This window comes from Lucilia sericata, unplaced genomic scaffold (genome assembly GCF_015586225.1).
Source record: "Lucilia sericata isolate MDLA Ls3-8-SP2 unplaced genomic scaffold, ASM1558622v1 Contig000000F_arrow, whole genome shotgun sequence".
NCBI lineage: Eukaryota > Metazoa > Arthropoda > Insecta > Diptera > Calliphoridae > Lucilia > Lucilia sericata.
This window is the reverse complement of record NW_023994042.1, coordinates 1,490,320-1,507,955: the sequence shown is the minus strand read 5'-3', so window position 1 is coordinate 1,507,955 and position 17,636 is coordinate 1,490,320. Positions and strand designations below refer to the sequence as shown.

At 30.5% G+C, this 17,636-nt stretch overlaps 1 protein-coding gene across 19 annotated transcripts in view; it reads right to left on the bottom strand.

Annotated features, from left to right (window-relative positions):
• LOC119606497 (potassium voltage-gated channel protein Shab) overlaps nt 1-17,298 on the bottom strand; it is a 230,448-nt gene extending 213,150 nt beyond the window's left edge. For 16 of the 19 annotated variants that reach the window (XM_037965703.1, XM_037967900.1, XM_037967214.1 and 13 more), the window contains exon 1: nt 16,333-16,704. The gene's annotated coding sequence lies outside the window, so the exon portion shown is untranslated. Of the gene's footprint in view, nt 1-494; nt 3,279-16,332; nt 16,705-16,857 lie in introns of those variants that run through there. The other 3 variants (XM_037961167.1, XM_037963445.1, XM_037961921.1) reach the window with 3 other exon arrangements.
• Nucleotides 17,299-17,636: the final 338 nt, after the last annotated feature.

The following is a 17,636-nucleotide window of genomic DNA, read 5'->3' as shown; positions in this document are numbered from 1 at the left end:
ATCTGAAAAAATACATACAACGAAACCCTGCTTATAATGCAAATTGTACTAAACAACAAGTCATTTTTACATTTCTAAAATTTCTTAAACTAAATTTTGAAAATAATTGGTTATACTTATTTTTTGCATTTAATAATTTGACACGTGGCGGGAGACGGATAATAATCAGAGCAAATTTTAATAACTTATTTTATTTTAAATGTTTAATAAATTTTCAAAATATTCATCAAGAATTTAAAATTTTATAAAATTATTAATTAAGAATTAGTTTTAAATTTATTCTGTCATATTTGCGCAAAATATTTGTTCAGCTAATTCTGACCAGTTAAAATCGAAACGTGGTTTCAGTATACAGTATTTCTGGGTGTAACAAACATCAACAAGAATTCACAACCTCTGGCAGAATCAGATGAAAGTAAAAAGAGGAAACACAAATGTTGGTGGAAAATTTGTATGTACCTATTTGCATTGCAGAGGTAAATTATAAAACTTACTTTGTTTTTTGTTATTCCTTTTGTGGTAGTTTATTTATTATTACTTTTTTCAAGTCAATTATAAATTTTTAAAAATTTTCATTTAATAAGTGTTATGAAAGACAAACAAAATTACTATTTGCTCTAGATTCAGTCTAACAAAGTTCAACTCCATATAATTTAATTGTTTTACAAATATGAAATTTGTTATTATTTATTTTACACTTCTTTAAAACTTTAACTTAAAGTTTTTTTTAAATTTTATTTTATATTAATTTTTTAATTCAACTTCAACACATTTAAGACACTTTAAATTGAGTAAGTTTCACCACAATTTATTATCCTTTTTTTTTTCTTTTAAGTTTTAATATATTTTTTTTTATTTTTTTTTTACTATTTATTTTTCTAACGCTTTTCACTATCTGACGTGTTCGTTGGAACTATTTGCAATGATTTTAAATTCTTGATTTCAAGACTGTAAATGAAAAATAAAAGCGCAAAAGCATAAAAGCTAATTTTGGAAAATTCTATTATCATGAAAACTCTCTTTTCAATGAGAGTTTTTCTTCTCATACATTTCCAAGTCTTAAATTTTACCACTTTGCAGTTCTCTTTTATTATTTTATTTACAAATTAGTTTTATTATTTCTCTCGTTATATTTACTTTGCTTTCTTTCGTTAACTTTTTAAAATTCGGGCGATAGAGAGAGAGTGAGAGAATGGAGCAATTTTGAATGTCCTGTAAATACTTGAATTTTATGGGAAATTTTTGTGGGTTTTTCTTCTTCGTCTGCTTTGTTGTTGTGTTAACAAAATTGTAAAAATGAAGTAGGAAGGTCGCACGAGAACCACCAACATTCTCACAAATACAACACATACATACTTCCACAACACCAATAAAGGAAAATGTATGGCTTTTGTTTTATCAGCATGTCGCATGTTCACATTTTCCTATTTATTTTCTTTCTTTTTTGTGTTCTTCTTTTTTTTTTGTTTGTTTCTTTTCTGAAAAACTTTCCTACGTATGTGTGTGTGTGAAAGTATGAGCTTTGTGCGTGTATATAAACGTGTGTGTGTGAGCAAGCCCAAAACTTAATTCATTTACTAAATACAAGTTCTGTTTTATTTTTTCATTTCTTTTTTTATGTTTTTAATGATTTTCTTTTTCCTGAACCCATTTTTCTTTTTCTAAACTTCTTCAGTTAACACTGACCTACATTATTTTTAAAAGAAAAAAAAAAGAAGCAATATATATAATTTAATTCAGAATTTTATATATTTCATTATATTTTGCACACTTTTCGCCATTTGTATAAGCTTGGAAATTTTAATCTTATTTCGTGACATATTGATATGGAATTGTATTAATTCTAAAAATAAACACTCTTGAATAAACTAGAAACAGAAAAAATGAAAGCAAATTGGTATAATTCAAAATAAAATTTCATTCAATTAAATAGTTATTATAATATAGTAGAATACAGTGGTATAAATTTGAAATAATTTGAAAATATCAGCTACTTATGTATTTTTAATATCATAGTAAATAATAATAATTCAGTCTCTATAGTATGATTAACAAGTTAATATTTGGGAAGATCCTAACTTAAACAGTGATCCTAGAACTGACCAAAACAAATTTCAAGTGAATCAGGAAGCAAAGTACATCTCTGGCTATGAGTCCTACACACTAACCGATTTGAACCGATGATATACTAATGCAAACTTTGTGCTCAAGGTACAGGTGTTAAATATCTAGCTAATGCGATGAAATTTGGTACGCACGTTTTTTAGACCTATGTGGGACGAAGTCTATTGAATGGTTGAAATCGGTGCAATATTTCACTGGACCCATACAAGAATGTCAAAGTGCTTTACGTGAACACCTGCCCTGAGGGCCTTATTTCACGGTGGTCTTTTTCATCCACTGAGTAGCCTTGACAACGGTCTACCATCGGCCCTTTAATCTTCAATGAAGAAATCAGGTGGCACTCGAGTTATCTAATCTCTTGCCATAGTAGCCCCGCTGGGGAAGGACAGGAAAAGGAAATCACTGGTTAGAGTCAATAGAAGGGGCGGACCCAACATCAGGTGAAAACACCCTATTGATGTTATGAGGAATGCTCGTGTCCCTACAAAACATTCTCATCATCTAAAAACTCACCCCAGTCCATTCCTGGACCTCTTAAAGCCGCCCAACAATACTACTGAGATGGCTTCTGTTGGTTTTGGCAACAGCACCTAGAGACGTATTTGGTAAATACCCGAAATACCCAAGATAATAAATCCTTCTTCATCAACCGATCTGTAACAAAGGATTTAAGAATTTCCAAAGTCAACTGAACCCAATAATTGCCCCGACAAACAGTCTCTTCCCGTGAATGTGAGTTTAAACCACAGCCACTACGTGGCTGTTCTTTTTCAGAAAACTAGATTTTCATCAACAAATTACTTAATTAAAACAGAACTAAGAACAAATTCAGATTAGGTTACTTTGATAAAAGGATGTATACTACACCCAATCCGAAGAAATACACCTAGGCCACTATCGGGCCTGTTGAGTGCTCCATCACATGGAAGAAACGATGTTTATAGGTAAAACAACAGTGTTCACTTTCAATTTCAGAAACTCAGTTTCCTAGAAGTAATTCCGGAATAATATCACTCCCAAGATATTTGAATCTAACTTCGACGAATGCCTGACAGTGGCAATGAAAGTGGAGTTTCAGAACAAATTCAACAAAAATGTTTTATTATGAAATCACACTCTAAACTGCTGATTATTATCATATGGTCGGCCATGTACACATATTTTAGCTATTGCTCCACTGTCCAACATACAAACATACTTAAATATTGCATGCACACACTCACACTTAATACAACAATTTGCATTAATAATAAAATAATTCAATTTAATAAAATTATATTTAAGCACGAATTTAAAAACGAGCGTCAATATTTTATGCATAAAATAATGAAAACAAAATTATGGCATCATGGAAAAAATATTATAAAATTTATTTAAAGAAAGCTGTTACGATGAATAGTTTAAAGAATACTATAAAATAATCTAGTATGTATCTTTATATTATAAAGATGTACATATTTGTTAATACATTACATTTCTGGTTTATCCCTTGTTGTCATCCCTCTCTGAATTATTTTTATTTATCCTGTTATTTTTTATTAGTCACCCATGATTTTTTTTTTAAACATACTCATACATACATTTAAGTTGTTTATTTTGTATTTTTAAAATACATATTTCTTTAATGAAATAAACAGATTGTTTCTGTATAAATTTAAAACCACGACACATCAATAACGCACCAAGTTCAAACAACAACAAAAATCACTACATCTCAGCAAATATGTTGATGCTAAAAATAATACCGAAAAAAAATTTTAAGTACTTTATCCAAGCACAATTTTCGGACTGACCTTACACAAAAAACAACAAAGAGAAATAAAGTATACACAATGAGTGTATATCATTTTGCAAATAAATATCTATTAGGGTGAATTTTTATTTGTATGATGAAGTATTTAATTTTGGAAATTTCAAAGCGTATAGATGGGAATACTACGAGATTTTGATAATACATATTATGAATTATGAACCACTAACCAATAATACAACTTTATATTTGTAGTTCTAGATCGAGGAAATGCGATTTGTTATTCCTCAACATTTTATTGTATTTAATATAAAACAAAACTTTTTGTACCATCCTAAAAAATATATCACGTTGAACATAAATACATGAATTCTGTACAATTTAAATGCCATAACCATTTTGTTATTAATTGCTTTTTTGACATTTTTACAATTTAAAGAAATTAATTATACCAACAAAAGCACGCATACTTATGTGGCGAAAAGAAAATACGAGTAATTTTTATACTTTTATATATTCAGCTATAATCTCAATAAAGTTTTATTAAAAACATTTTATATAATAGAATACACTTTTTGTGGCAAAATTCCTCAAATCGCAAAGTATATAAAATCTTAATATACATACATATGTATGTAGTATGTATAATTTCATAGTATATGTATACAGATGTATAAGTGTCCTATTCTCCTTCCACAACTTTCTGAAACCATCTGATGACATAGAATGCTTTAATATTGATTAAGTTTCTAAGCTGAACATCATACTGGAGACATATTTTTAATTGTTTTTAGCTACTTTATGCAAGAAATCACTGCAAATTAACAAGTGGTGCCATGAGTATTACTCCAATATAGGCACTGGAAACATTACTAGGTATTCCACCTATTAAAACATATTTAGGATAAGAGGCTTCACTTACAACCGAATGGCTCATAACATTAGACCGAAGCGAACGGTTACAGGACACGTCATTAATGCACAGTGTACACATTGGAAGGCTATTCATAATCATCGGACGTGCTTGATCGCATAGCAGACACAGAATGTGTCGAAAAATTTTAAACGCTGGTCCCAGATAAAATGTCTTGGTCAAGTGGAACATTATAGCAAATGCCCGTTGGAAAAAGTGGGTCTGGTGTTCTATATTGTAGACCCGGAAACAAAAATATATCACCGCTTACCTATTCACAACACAAGCTTCCAGGCAGAAGTCTGAGCTATAACGGAATGTGAAAATTGGATTAGAAGAAATATGGCGCCCAATTGTAAGGGCGTACTAGATTGTAAACAAGCTCTAACTGAATGCTCTCCCAGAGGTAGGGTTTACATTATATGGGTACCAGGCCACTCAGGAGTAGAGCGAATGAAATAACTTTAAAGGGAAGGGTGATCGAGGTAGTTAACCTAACGAACGCGAAACCATTTGATGCAACGATGGCTGAATTAAAAATATGGGTGAGAGAATTATTCCTCTTAAAATAATGAAACGGTGGCTAAAACCACAAAGATTCTATGGGGTGACCCTAACGAGAGCAGGACGAGAAGCCTCCTCAAAATGAGCAAGTCTGAGGTTAGTATGATGGTACGTATTCTGAGTGGACACACAGGATTACAGATACGGCTTTACAAATGAACGTACGGATTTAGACGAATATGGAGCATGTAGAGAGGACAGTGAAACTCTGGAGCAGTTTCATTGCCATTGTCAGGCTTTCGCCGAAATTAGATCTAAATATCTTGGGAGTATTCCCTCGTGAACATTAATTAGAAAACTCTTAGGAATAACGTCCAAGAAACGGAGTTTCTGAACATCGGACGACAATACATTCAGTGAGGACCACGTAATCCAACCATGTATTATATTGGAATATTCCCAAAACTGCTTGCTTAAATTATTGGATTGCATGATCCGCAACATAGTCCCTTTTAATGCAGGCTATAAACCATGTTGTTTTCAATAAAATAAATATGATCCATGCCTGCATTATTTAGGTCTACTAAACGGATCTTCTATTTTAACAATGGATTACTTAAATGCATCATGTGCTCCAATAATTTTTGCAGGGTAATATTTCAAATTTCAGGAATTTGTATACTTAATGTTTATACTCTTTTATAGGTTGCAATTCAATCAAAACTATGTGTGTTTAATTTTATGTTTCTATGTTCAATATTACAGACAATTTAAAAAGTACCAGTTAAAAACAAAAAAGGTACCAAAATACAATTTTTACTCCCAAAAATTCATGAAATGAATACAACGATATGTATAACATTTTTGTTACCGAATTTACCCGTTTCTTACACCCTACAAATTTAAATTAATTGATCTTCATCACCAAAAATATATAATACAAATATCATTTGTTATTTTAGGTTGTGCGATAATCAATCAGTCAGTAACGCCACTATATATGCACATATGTATATACATATATTGGACGTGCCTGATCGTACGCTAGACACAGAATTTGTAGGGCATTTTAAAGCACTGATCTCAGATAGAATTTAATGTTCAAATGGAACATTTGAGGAAATACCCATAGGAACCCATTGCTACATGGAATGCTCTAATCTGGGCAAACACAAATTTGACCCTAGCCCCCATACGTTTATAAATGGCTTTAAAAATCAGTATAACAGCCCGATTCATAAGAATCGGGCTCCTATTAAATATCCTTATCCAAAAATAACATGGTAAAATGATTCTCTTATTTGTTAATTTTATTATACCTTACACCACCATAGTAGGGAGGGTATTGTGCGTAAGTGCATAATTGGTCCTAAAATATTCGTCCTACAGTACACTAATAGGTTCAGAATCATTTTCTAAGTCGATTAGTTTTGTATAAGTATAAATGATACCGCCAATTTCCGCAATGATCGAGCTACATTTGACCCTAGCACCCATACAAAGTCCCCTTCAGAAAAGGACTTGAAAGTCAAAATAGTATCACGATAAGTTTAATGTAAACGTAACGTCTTTACCAACACTTATAAGTATAGGCCCATATTTAGCCTTACCCCCAAAAACCCCTCTTTTAGAAAATCAATTTTTTTTGTCAAGAAATTATTTAAATATTTCGGAATTAAGGCAAATAACAAGTTAAATGCTTTATTATTAAAAATATTACACATTGGTTTAGTTTATCATTCTGACGGCCAAGCCCGACCATATATTCTTACTTATTTTTATACCCTACACCACTTTAGTGGGGAGGGTTTATTGGATTTGTGGTGATGTTTGTAACATACAAAAATATTCGTCCTAGACCCACCTTAAAGTATACCAATCGGCTTAGAATCGTCGATTAAGATATGTCCGTCCGTCTGGCTGGCTGTCCATGTAAACCTTGTGCGCAAGGTACAGGTCGTAATTTTCAAGATAATTGGATGAAATTTGGCACGCACGTTTTATTTGACCTACTGAAAATGGTTAAAATCGGTCCATTATTTCACCTAGCCCTCATAGAACAGAACCACCCGAAAACGGCTTCTGAGCTCATAATTATGTTAAATATACAGATATATCGATAAAATACGGCACAACTAAGTTTTATAGAAGTCTTGATGACCCTGCCAAATTTCATAAAGATCGGGCCCCATTTGACCCTAGCTCCCATACAAAGTTCCCTTCAGAAAATTACTTGAATGTCCCAAATTAACTTATAAACACACATATCGCGATGAAATTCAGCACAATAAAATATTATGTAAATTTAAATATATTCACAAAATTTTATCGGGCTTGGTCCATATTTGTCCCTAGCCCCCATATAAAGCCTCTTTCAGAAAATTTGTTTTTCATCCATAAATTGCTTAAATGTATCGGAACAAGGGAATATTGAAGATAAATGCTTTATTATGAAAAATAAATCACATTTAATATTCATAACTGGTGTAGGGTGTCATATGGTCGGCCACGCCCGACTATACTTTCTTACTTGTTTATATGTATTACATATTTGGTAACTAAATTCAATAGCCTCAAACAGAAACTAACACCCAAGTGACAAATAACTATATATTTGTATAACAAACACGTGTTTCAGACTTATACATGTCAAATTCCATTAGATTTGTCTTAACAAATAAGAAAATCCTAAGAAATTGCATAAAAATTGATTTTATAATTGAATTTACATATCTACAATAACCTAATAATTTTAACAAAATGTAATTTGTTTCTAAGACAGTGTTCGTGCAACAACCCCGTTTGGATAATCGTTTTAAACCAAATTTATATTTTTAGCTGTTCTTTACCAAACAAAATTCACAATGTGCGCTTTCTTAAGTTTTTTTTTTTTATTCGTTAAATGTATGCATTTCAACGAGCAATTGGTTATTTGTTAATTGTATTACAAAAAGTGATTGCAAGTGTGACAGAAAATAATACGGGATCAAAGAAGAAATGGACTCAAAACAAATTGCTTACGTATATTATCATAAAAGTTAAATCACTTGTTAACATTTAAATCAAGTTTCATAGTTTTCTATATAAAAATTTGTCTCGACAAAAAAGACGTAACCGACAAAAAATCGGATATAGCGTCAATATAAAATTGAAACAAACTGCATCCCATATTTTAGATGTAATAATATTTATTAACGGAGTTAATAAATATTCGAAGATAATTAAAAAAATGCTTTCCTGTAAAATTTATTTTTTGTCGGTTACGTGTTTTTGTGCGAAAAGGGCTCGAGATATTTTAAAATATGGGGAATTTCGTGTCAAGTGATCCAACTTTTAAATCGATGTCTTCCGATTTGCATGAAATTTACACCAAGGTTAGTACTATGGAATAGTATGCCAGACACAAATTTTCAGTTCAATCGGTCAAGAACTGCTATCCAATAATGCTAACCTTGGTGCAAATTCTGTCAAAATCGATTTTTATACCCTACACCACCATAGTGGGGAGGGTATTATACGTTTGTGCTGATGTTTGTAACGCACAAAAATATTGGTCCTACACCCACCTTGAAGTATACCGATCGACTCAGAATTACTTTCTGAGTCGATAAAGCCATGTCCGTCCGTCTGTCCGGCTGGCTGTCCATGTAAACCTTGTGCACAAGGTACAGGTCGCAATTTTGAAGATATTTCGATGAAATTTGGAACATAAGTGTTTTTCGACTAAACGACGAAGCCTATTGAAAATGGTTGAAATCGGTCCGTTATTTCACCTAGCCCCCATACAACCCTACCCCACGAAAAGGGCTTTTGAGGTTATAATTATGTTAAATATTGTAGTATCTCTGCAAAAATCGGCAAATCTTAGTTCAATATACGTCTTATTTGACCTTAGCCCCCATACAAAGTCCCCTGCAGAAAATGTATTGAAGGTCAATAATTCACTAATAAACACTAGTATCACGATGAAATCCAGCATACATAACTCTAATGTAAACGTAAAGCCATGTACCAAAATGTATAAGGATAGGCCCATATTTACCCTTGCCCCCATAACCATTCTTTTAGAAAATCACTTTTCTCAACAAATTGTTAAAATATTTCGGAATTAAGGTAAACAACTTAAATGCTTTGTTATTAAAAATAATCCACATTTTTAACATATTCAGTGGTGTAGGGTATCATACGGTCGGCCATGCCCGACTACTTGTTTTAGTTGGGTCACTTGATATGAAATTCCCCATATTTCTTTTACCCTACATATTATGGGTTTGTGCTGATGTTTGTAACGCCAGAAATTCTTATAACCACTTCGAAGTTGATTAAACCTTGTGAGCACGCTACATATCACAATTTTCAACATAATTTGATGAAGTTTGGCACATACTCTTCTTCAAATTCAAAGCTAATCGAAAATGGTTGAAATTGGTCCATTATGCTATAATGTGCTTGGTGCACAAAACCGAACTGCTTTGGAGTTTATAATTATATTAAATATTGTTCTATCTGAGGCTCTGGTAAAGGAGTGCACAATAGACCCCATAGAGGCCTAGGTTTATTTCCTTGGATTTGAAGTATGTTATGTATTAGGGTTATAACTTTTATACAATTTTTAAAAATAGCAATTCCACATAGATTTTAAAAAAGTACTTAAGGTATATCACCTTTCCCGAGCTTTGAAAAGTGTTTCCGCAGCAAATGCTTTAAAGTATTCGATAGGGCGGTTATAACCCTACTTAATATAAGTACATACTCCTAACTAACTTACTAGTATCTACTAAAATCGACACAACTTTATCCTATGTAAATTATAATCTCGGAATCCAGGAATTTTTCAAGAAATATTTTGAGATCCCGAATATTTTTGGGATTTGATAAATTTAATTTTTTATATAAAATTTTTCACACTGGCCATCTCAAATTGAAAACACAAAATCTTTATTAAAAAGTACAATTATTTTAAATACAAATTAAATGCACACTTACATACATTAATGAAACTTAGTAAAATGTATGAATTGTATTCGTTAGTTTTTAATTTTTTTTTTTTTTGTAGGAGCAAAACCAGAAAAAACAGCATTACTATTATGCTGTGCCTTTTTACAAAGAATATGGCCCACATGGGAGCTCAATTCACAAAAGTTAACTTACACACACATATATGTATGTATATATATATATTAGGGTAGCCCCGTTTGTATGGAACAAAAATAAGGTACTAATGTTCTTAAGAAATTGAAAGATTGGTTTATCTAAAATACCATTTCTCAAAATTTTTGTTATGGCGTCAATATTTGGTAAACTGGGTCAAAATATTAAAATTTAATAGACGTTTATAATTTTTCAAGTTTAAAATAAGAAATTTTGTATCTTTTTTAAGACGCTATAACAGCGCTTTTCTCAAAGTCCATTCTGCTAGATTTAAAATAATGCCTTAACATCTGACATATCTTTTTCTTCTTCTAGATATCTTAACCTAATGCTTGATACAACAATAAATTTACAAAAACTGATTTCGCCTTTAATTTACAAACAAAAAAAAAACTCACCTTCGTGAGAAGGATATATTTATATAAGTTTGTCATTCCGTTTGTAATTTCTATAATATAATTTTCCTACCCTATAAAGTATATATATATTCTAGATCCTTATAGATAGCGGAGTCGATTTAGCCATGTCCGTCTGCCTGTCTGTGTGTATGTTGAAATCAGTTTTCAGAAGACTCCAGATATCTGAGAGATCCGAATTTTCAATAATTCTATCGGAAATACGATCAAATAGAACGCTATTTAAAATCAGACCAATCGGCCCATAAATAACAAAGAAACAATAAACAAACAAAAACAAAACGGTAAATTTTTTGTTATTGTAATTTCTTGTTTATAAACACCAAGCAAAGAATGAACATCACGTTACGTTGTTATTGGCTAGAAACATGAAATTTAGCATGTAGGGCCTTGATTAGGTAAGAACCTATAAAAGGGAACTTTTTGGTACTTTTTCGTTCTGCAAAAGGTACTTTTTGAATTTTCTATAATATTGAACATAGAAACATGAAATTAAGTATGTAGAGCCCGAATTAGGCTAGAACACATAAAACGGTACTTTTTGGTACTTTTTCATTCTACAAAAGGTACTTTTTGAATTTTCTATAATATTGAACCTAAAAACATGAAATTTAGCATGTAGGGCCTTGACTAGGTAAGAACCTATAAAAGGGGACTTTTGGTACTTTTTAGTTCTACAAAATAAACTTTTTGAATTCTCTATAATATTGAACCTAGAAACATGAAATTAAGTTTGTAGAGCCCGGATTAGGCGAGAACACATAAAAGGAGGCTTTTTGGTACTTTTTCGTTTTACAAAAGGTACTTTTTGAATTTTCTATAATTTTGAACTTAGAAACATGAAATTAAGTAAGTAGAGCCCGGATTAGATGAGAACAAATAAAAGGGGACTTTTTGGTACTTTTTTGTTTTACAAAAGGTACTTTTTAAATTTTCTATAATTTTGAACTTAGAAACACGAAATTAAGTAAGTAGAGCCCTTATTAGATGAGAACACATAAAAGGGGACTTTTTGGTACTTTTTCGTTCTACAAAAGCCACTTTTTGAATTTTCTATGATATTGAACCTACAAACATGAAATTAATTATGTAGAGCCTGGATTAAGTGGGAACCAATAAAAGGGGACTTTTTGGTACTTTTTCGTTCTTCAAAAGGTACTTTTTTAAATTTCTATAATATTGAACCTAGAATCATGAAATTAAGTATTTAGAGCCTGGATTAAGTGAGAACCTATAAATGGGGAGTTTTTGGTACTTTGTCGTTCTTCAAAGGGTACTTTTTGAATTTTCTATAATATTGAACCTAGAAACATGTAATTAAGTATGTAGAGCCAGAAACATGAAAATGCATGTAGATCCTGGATTATGTGAGAACCTATAAAAGTGTACTTTTTGGTACTTTGTCGTTCTTTAAAGGGTACTTTTTGAATTTTCTATAATATTGAACTTAGAAATATTAAATTATGCATGTAGAGCCCGGATTAAGTGAGAACCCATAAAAGGGGACTTTTTGGTACCTTACCGTTTTACAATTTGTATTTTTTGTAATAAAATTCGTACTGACTGTTTTTTAACACATCATGGTGAAGGATATATAAGATTCGGCACAGCCGAATATAGAACTCTTACTTGTTTTCCTATAAAAATGTCTTACGAATTCTTTAAAAATCTGCTGTAATTGCTGACGGGCGGACAGACATTGTTAAATCAATTTAGAAAGTGAGAAAGAGATATGTCAGATGTTAAGCTTTTATTTTACAGTTGAAAGAATGGACTTTCAGTATAACTTGATGTCAGGGTTTCGACTTTTATAAATTTGACGGCCTGTGTAATCTAAAGAAATCATAAATCAAGAAAAAATCATAAATAAAGAAATCATATTAATATACAAAATAAATAGCTAATGCAAGATCGTGAAAGAAATGAGTTTTTAAAAATTCAAATAAAATACATAAATATGCCCCTTTGGAAGATCTTTCATATGATACCAAAATTGCATATAGTTTCTTTGTAAAACACAAAAACCCAAAAAAACTTTTTATCCTTTGATCCAGCTCACCAAATATTGACGTTGGATAAAAAAATTTTAATGTGATATCTTATAATGAACTAAGTCTTTATTTTCCATGGGAAAATCAGTAACTTCCGTTTTGAGGCCACCCTAATCAACATATGTACATGAAAGTACATCCCAGTGCACATTTATTAAACTAACAGTTTTACAACGAGCCCTAGTACACACATACATGCATATGTATGCCTTTATATTAGGGATCGTCTGCAGTTTTAAAATTTTTTTTTTTTTTATTTTTTAAAATGTGTGAGGTATATATTCTGAAACCAAAAGGAGAACAAACCCCTTAAGACTGCTCTTGTTAACTCGAATTTAGAAAGGTTCGAAAATTTTCTAAAGTCTTTTTCTAATATTTTGTACAATATTATAATATTACTATGTAAGATAATAAAATCATAGTTGTTGCATATTTTCGGATTTCAAATACAACATTTGGAATTTAGTAAATATTAAAAAATATTATGTAATATAATTATCATAAGGCCCGGTGCAAATTCTGTTCCAATTAACCAAAACAAAATGTGTTCAGTAGGAAACATATGTATGTATGTCCAGACTTAAAACAATCCCACATACAGAGCCTTAAATATCCTTATATAGACTTTTTATATGGTTGACTGGTTCTTCGTTGGGGTTTTATATTGTCTGTGTGTTTATTGTTGGCGTTGGTGTGTTGTTGTTGCTTGTATTGTCATTGTAACAATAAGTGGCCACATTATACAAGTTTTTGTCATCCTGCGTGTCTAATTTACTAAAAAAAGAACTTGTCAAGCAATAGGAAAGTACAATGATGCATATAAAAATTTCCTAAAATACTTATTCTTCTTCTACTTTATTATACTGTAATACATTTAGAAGTTTGCTGATACATACATACATATGTACATAGTATGTAGATAGAGTAAATAGATAGTTATAAGTACGTACGAAAGGATACAACAAGATAGATGGTAGATATCCTGATACTTAATGGTAATGTTTTTTAATATAAAACCCTCTTTTAATGCTCTTTCACCCCTCGTCAATTAGTAAGTAGTAAAACGTAAATGTAGCAATAGTACTCGTAGTTGTACTCTGAAATTTACCCCATTTTTCGTTATGGTGGGGATAGTGGAGAGTACAAACAAAAATATACAAAACTTTATCTATATTGTTATTTACGAACGCACTTTATCAACGACGTAAACCATAAAAAATGTGCTTCGTTTTACTCCTTTTCTTGTTTTATTATTATTGTTGTTGTAGTCGTGGGTACGAACGAGCATTGAGAGTTAAGCATGTTCAAAATTTTTGCACACTAGCGCATACATTCGTACTCTCATATAAAAGCATTCTTTCAAAACGAAGTTTTGAAAAATGTTGTTTTTGCTTTAAAGGGGATGAATTGTGTACTTTAATATAAAAGTAGATGTGATAAAAAGTACTATATTTACAAGATAGTTTTTTATAATTAAAAACTAGTGTTTAGTTTTATTTATAAAATTACACTATGCGACAAAATAAATACCTGGGAAGTGTTACTATTTTTCTGAAAAGTGGATCCGAGTAGAACAAGAATCTGTTTTTAAAAATTTGCCAAAAACCTCCAAAAAACCTCCAATATGATGAATAACCGGTTTTACGTACCTTTAAACACTTATAAGTCTTGAACTCAGTTGAATCTAAGCCGATTTTAAGTTTTTCAACGGAAAAAGAAGAAGATGAGGCCTTTATAATGACATATATGATGTTTAAGTAACTTGAAGAAATATGAGTGCACATCATCGGCAAACATATTTTTGATTTTAGTTTTGCACCGTTTTTATACCCTACAACACTTTAGTGGGAAGGGTATATTGGGTTTGTGCTGATGTTTGTAACATACAAAAATATTCGTCCTGTACCCATTTTAAAGTATAACCCATCTTAAAGTATAAGAATCGTTTTCTGAGTCTATTAAGCTATGTCCGTCCTGGCTGCCTGTCCATGTAAACCTTGTGTGCAAGGTACAGGTCGAAATTTTCAAGATAATTTTTTTTGCCCAAGGACGAATCCTATTGAAAATGGTTAAAATCGGTCCATTATATCACCTAGCCCCCATACATTGAAGCCCCCGAAAAGCGCTTCTGAGCTCATAATTATGTTAAATATACCTGTATATCGATAAAAAGCGGCACAATTAAGTTTTATAGAAGTCATGATGACCTTGCCAAATTTCATAAAGATTATTTGACCCTAGCTCCCATACAAAGTCCCCTTCAGAAAATTATTTGAATGTCCAAAATTAACTTATAAAAACAAATGTCGCGATGACATAAATATTATATAAATATATTCCCAAAATTTTATCGGGCTTGGTCCATATTTGCCCCTAGCCCCCATATAAAGCCTCTTTCAGATATTAAGTTTTTCATCCATATATTGCCTAAATGTATCGGAACAAGGTAATAGAAGATAAATGCTTTATTATGAAAAATAAATCACCTTTAATATTCATAACTGGTGTAGGGTATCATATGGTCGGTCACGCCCGACTATACTTTCTTGTTTAAGTTTGGAGATGTTTTTTTCAAAGTATTTTATGTAGGAACCGTAGAAGCCCATGCCTATTCATGAGTAAAATAAATAATATTTCATTGAAAATCCGTTTCTAAACTTCAAAGTCAAGTTAATATTTTCCAATTTGATGTAAATAAATGTGCTCGATCAAACCTTTAAATTTGTTAAAACAGTTTTATAATAAATTCTAAAACAATTCAAAAAAAAAAACACCCCCTTAATAGAAAAAGTACTAAAATTATTACATTTACAAATTGGTACTTCGACAACAACTCGGTACTCGAGTGGAAAAGTAAATATTCTATGGCCATCCGAACATAATTGAGGGTGGATTTTTGGGGGTTTTTATGTATTTAGTTTAGATTTTTTTTTTTTCATTTTGACATTTCTTTTAATATTTAGTGAAATAATTGTCATTTGTTATTGTTGTGTATTTTTTTGTTTTTTTTTTTTTTTTTTCTCGAAAATTTGTTTGTACAAGTCGTCTACATTTGTGTATATTTGTAGGTTTGTGTATTTGAAAATGAAAATATATATTCATATGTATTTATAATTTTCTCAAGCCTAAATATTGATTGATTTTTCAGTGTTTTTTTATTTCTTGCTCTTTTATTGCCACTACTTCTTATACATATTTTTCAAATGGTGTAGAATTTTTATTTTAGAATAAAAGAAAAAAGCCGAAAACGAATAAAAAATTATGAAAATAGAAGAAAAAATAAATAATAATTGTAATTTGAATTAAAAGTATAAGTAAATGGTATACATTTAAAATACACAAGTAATTGTACAAAAATACTAAATAAATATCTAAATTTCAATGTGCTTAGAGTTTTGTAAATAAATTTTATAAATTTCTCACAGTTTCGGTTGTAATTAGTTGTTGTTGTTGTTGCTAAAATCGATTTGTAGAATATTGATTCAGAAAACACTGCGAGTAATTTGTTTAACTTTGTTTTCTATTTAATTCAATTTTCTTTCATTTAATTTCTTTTTTTGAATAAAAACAATTTTTATTCTTTGATTTTTACAAATTTCACACAAAAATCATTTCATCACTTTATATTCACCTTTAAATTGCAATTTTAATTATTTGATTTGCAACGAATAGAATAGATTACATTAAATTTAAATTGATTTAAGTTAATTTTAACATAAATTTCTTTGAAAATTTTCTTTTTTATTTGTATATTATTATAATTTTTTCATAAATTTATTTAATATTTTTCGTTATTATTCCTTATTTAACAAAATTTTTAAACAATTTTCATCAAATATTTGCCTATTTTCAATTGAAATTTTCACATTTTACTTTAATTTTTTCAAATTGTGAAAATTTTTCATATTTTTTTTTTCAATTTAGTTGCCACTTAGTATATATTTTCACCCAGTTTCAAGGTAATGCCAAAAAATAATAATAAAATACAATTTTATTTGGGCGCTTTCAACGCGCACGTACTAGCGTTTCGAATCGATACGTCCGTTTTCAACTGTGGCCGTTACTCCACTGAAAAGTGAAAATATTTTCCAATGAAAACTTTGCATTCGTCAAATAGTTCAGTATTGTTGTTGTTTTTCCTTTATTTTTTTTTTTTTTGTATTTTTGCTGGCAGCAACTAGCAGCTTTTCCTCTCTCTATGTATAGAGCGAGTAATGTCAACTTTCGCCAGCAAGCATGTGCGCACAGTGTTAATTTTGTTTATTAATGTTATTGTTGTTATCGTTGCGTAGTGAATTTTCACACACAAAATTTCCTTCCGCTCTGTTTGGATTTACTTGTTTTGTTTGGCTTTTCATTTTGGCCACTCTTTGCATTTTCCTCTTCGTGTCTTTTTCGTCGTTCACAATTGTTTTACTGTCAATTTAACATGTGGAAAAAGCTTTGAAGATTTGTATTTTTTGGTCACACACATGTGAATGTTTTTGTCATGTTTTTATTTTGTGTTCATTTTCTAGCTTTTTGCATTGTTTTCGCTTTTACTTTACCTTTGCTATTTGTACAAATTACTTTAGAGCGATTTTTCTTAAATATCTTTGATGTGGTGCTGCAGATTTAGACAGAGATGGAAAAATCTGTAGTATTGATTTTTGTATGTCGTTATATCAAATGAAAAACATGCAAGAGTTCTACATTCGGCTATGCCGAATCTTATATACCCTTCACCA